The following is a 4,398-nucleotide window of genomic DNA, read 5'->3' as shown; positions in this document are numbered from 1 at the left end:
CACGGGACGGGCCAGCAGCCCCTCTGCTCCCCTGCGAAGCTCCAAGCGGATTGTCTCCCTGGATTTTAAAATGTTTGTCACTGTGCAGATGACCCATCCCACCTCCGCGGGATTTCCTGGGGAATAAAAGAGTTTATTTCCCGCTGAGGATAGAAGCGTGAGAAAGCCCTCCCCGCGCCGCCGGAGCCGCTGCCCGCTATGAGGGCGCCGAGCCCCGGCCGCCGAATGCGCCGCCCTCCGTCAGGTGTCAGAGATACCTGAGCAAAAGGGAGAGAAATAAAAAGCCCAAAACAACCGAACGGCTTCTTCACCAAAACGTGGGTTTTCTCTCTGAGAGCAGATAGGCACCACCTGCAATGTTTGTGTGTCCTGCATAAAGAGCTCCCCAAAGGGCTGCCAGCCCCCTTTTTCTTTCCCTCAGACCCCTCCTCAGTCAGGATCAACTATCAAGCTGTTGCGCACAAAGGAAAAAAAAAAACTAAAAACGGAGCTCAGTTGTCACTGTTCTAAAAGTTTTTATTTAAAAGTAGTTCTTGACATTATGAGCATAAGTACTCAAAAATACTACTATCACCTATATTTTGGTTAGGCTTTCGCGTGTTCTGTAGTGTTGCTGCAGGGAAAGGAAAACAGCCACACAGCCTGGGCAGCATCTAAAGCACAGTGGGAGGTGGTTCTGCCCTAAGCAGGTCGAGGGAGATGATTCTCCCCTGCTGTTCTGCTCTCATCAGACCCCACCTAGCGTGCCTCGCCCAACTCAAGGGGCGCCCACCATAAGTATGTGGATCTGTTGGAGTGAGTCCAGAGGAGGACCATGAAGATGATCAGGGGGCTGGAGCACCTCTGCTTATAAAGACAGGGTGAGAGAGTTGGGGCTGTTCAGCCTGAAGAAAAGTGTCTAAGGAGACCATACAGGAGCCTTCCAGCTCCTAAACGGGCCTACAAGAAAGCCAAAGAGGGACTTGATACAAGGGCATGTAGTGACTGGACAAGGGGGGCGGGGAGCTGAAAAGGAGTAGATTTAGATTAGATTATAGGAAGAAAGCCTTCAGTGTGAGGGTGGTGAGTCAATGGGAACGGGTTGCCCAGATAAATTGTAGATGCCCCATCCCCAGAAGTGTTCAAGGCCAGGCTGGATGGGGCCATGAGCAACATGGTCTAGGAGAAGGTGTCCCTTCCCCTTCCAGGGGAGTTGGAACTAGATGATTTAAGGTTCCTTCCAACCCAAATCATCCTATGCTTCTATGGAAGAATGATTTAAAGTGATATGATGGCTCAACAACTCTTCAGCAGTAACATCAAGTTTTTCTTGATAGCTACTCTGCAAAGAGCTGAAAACAGAACCACACCAGTCATTCCCAAGGCTTTACTTATTAAAAAAAAAACAACCAATAAAAATTTTGAGACACCCTGAGGAGCTGTGTGCAGCAGAGAACTGTTGAAAATCTGAATCCGACCATGCCCATGTTCTTGTATTCTTGCACTGCTTGATTGGTCCCTATAAATATTTCAGCTGAAAGCACTAGAGGAAAATCTCTGTTGACCCTAAGCACTAGAGGTGGCACAAGGACAAATGACTATTCAGAGATGGGTGATATACCTGAAACACAATGCTGCCATGATTATAAGTGTATCACAGGGTTGATCCTGAAGCGCTGGGGGCATGAGAGGCTGTGTTAGGGTACAGAATGGAATCCCAGCAGCTGCAGTAACTCCTAACTTTGAAACTTTCCTCATGCAGTGAAGTGTCTCAGCTCATAAGTTTTAAGAGCATGAAGCACTGAGTGTTTCTCTGATGGCTTTTTCACTCTCTGGAAGTTTCTAGCGGTATTTCCCACTCTCTGTACAAGCTGGCCTTGATGCCTGGTTTTTTTTAGAAAGATATTCTTATTCAGGAGGGCAGTGAGATTCTAGAGTATCCCTTTAGTAGTGCCACAGAAGGTTTTTATGATAGAACCCTTTACATTTCAAACTAGGAGAAGATGATGCAGTACCTACCTGCCATGGAACCCATCAGCTAACAATTTCCTTTCCAAGATTTCCTTGCTGGGTTCATACAATAAGAGATTTGATCTGTCAGCAAAACCCTCTGGATCATTTGTAGAAAATGGGACAGGCAAGGATGCAAAATCCATGGGGGAAACTTGAAGGAAGCAGTTTTAAAAGTGAAGAACCAATTAAGTACTGGTGAAAGCCCAAGCATATGTCCTCAACATGAAAGCATATTGAGGACATATGACTTGTTAGTCATATAGTAGGACAGGAGTATCTGTAGCCAAAAAAAAGTAGGAAAGAAAAATATGAGCCTATTCATTTTTTCTTAGAAAGAAAATAGGCTCATAATTAGTTAATGATGTTCAAAAGTGTCTCTTCATGTGGACTTTCTGACAGAAGAATTTCCTTGGAAGACTCAACCTGCTGGTTTCCTCATTTATCTTTAAAGAAGCCCAGCATTGCTAGTTCTCATTATGTTTAAAGGTTTCCCTCCATTGGCATTAACACTAGACAGCAACACACAACTTAAGATGTTGAGGTGACATTTAAATTTTACATTAAAATGCACACTTACAAATTTTTCAACTTCCTTTAATTAACACAGAATCACAGAATGGTTAAGGTTGGAAGGGACCTCTGGAGGTCATCCGGTCCAACATCCTTGTCAAGGCAGAGTCACCTACAGCAGGTTACACAGGAACATGTCCAGCTGGGTTTGAATCCCTCCAGAGAGAGATTAATTATCCTCTTCAGCACCATCTTTTGTCTTCCATCCAAGCCTTCACACAGGTGACTACCCCTGTTCCACATGTAGGCAGACATTTAGCAGTACATTATGTGGCTGGCACAGAAACAAACTGAATTCAGGAAGTGGGGAAATGGAGCAGTCAGGCAGGTATTTTTAAGATTAGATGAGTCAGGTTTTCATGACAAGGTACACGGAAAGAAAATTAAAAATAGACACCAAGCTTTATGAAATGATAAAAAGATCTCATAAGTTAAGGAGGTATTTCTTGATTGGTCTTAGTCTGAACCTGAGCTGCTGCTCAACAAGATAAATAGACATTTTCACATCAGTATTGCTCTAAAACAATGTTTCACCCCTTGCTATTTCTAATGTAAACATCTGTTTTGAAGTACAGAAGAGGATCAATCTTATGTAACTCTGCATTCAAGCACGGTCTGGTGGAAAGACCCCTGAACTCTGGTACACGTCTTCAGTCATAAGCTATGCCAAAATGACACGGGGCTCAGCAGTGCTGACAGCAGTTTTATCCACACAGCCGAAAAAAAGAGCTACAAATGCCTTCAGTTCAGCTCATTGTGACAGTAAAGAGAACTGCACTTGACATGCCACTGCCCTACAGAAGATGGCACTAAAGATATTTAAATTCTGTGATAGAGTAAAGCTACTTTCAGGAACACAGCTTGAAGCAAGGAGGATTAAAATTTCTAGTTGTTTTCTACATAGATGAATTGAAGGAGTTTAGAATTAATTAAATAAAAATAATATGGCAATAAAAATATGGAAGTTGTAGTTTGATCTCATATTGCAAACTAATTTTTATTATTGTACCAGTGAGTGATTAGTGTTCTGTTTGATACTACTGCTAAGCACATCAGAGGAGGCAGCACAAGAACTGTGTGTCAGGAAGTATTATTATTTCTAGTTTTGTAGGATGACACTGTGAGTTCTAATGGGTAGGCACAGGAAGACTAAATATCTTGTCCTAGGTTGTGTGGTTCTGAGAATAGCAGAGAGACTCTGAGCTGGTGTTTCGCTCACCAGAACCAGCTTCCTCTGGTCCTTTCTGGTTCTTTCCTTTGGAAACGTGGAAAGTCTCCTAATACTACAACAAGAACAGCAACAACATAAATCTGAGTGTTCTGGGAGATGGAACAGCAAGATGCTTTCCATTCATCTTCAGGGAATCTAAAGCTCCACGTGAGATGTAGCAGAGGAAGAACTATAACTGTACAAGCCAGGCGACTGTTAGGAGGAAGAATCAAAAAGAGAGACACAGGACATGCAGACTCCTAAGAGTAATTAGGCCTGCTATCATTCTGTCATGGTGTGATGCTATTTTTTTCTATGACACTACAGGCAGAAATACGAAATAAAAATATTGGTGTTTGAAATACATCAATTTCCGACACAACAGGAAATCTGGCAGAAATCTGAGCTGAAGAAAACAAATTTAGAATGCAGAGTTCAAATAGTTCACTGCTGAGTTAGTGAGTTAAATCAACTCATACAGAAGTTGAGGAAAGATTGTGTTGGAGCAAGGAAGATGGCCAGTAGCTGAGAAGCAGGACCAGCAGAGACGAAGGGAGCACAGAAGGGTACAGCAGCAAATAGAGAATAGGCAGTTAAGGTTTTTGCCTTTCTAGTAGCAGTCACTC

The sequence above is a fragment of the Geospiza fortis genome, unplaced genomic scaffold, assembly GCF_000277835.1.
Source record: "Geospiza fortis unplaced genomic scaffold, GeoFor_1.0 scaffold16, whole genome shotgun sequence".
Classification (NCBI taxonomy): Eukaryota; Metazoa; Chordata; class Aves; order Passeriformes; family Thraupidae; genus Geospiza; species Geospiza fortis.
The sequence above is the reverse complement of the archived record's forward strand: the minus strand, read 5'-3'. Positions refer to the sequence as shown.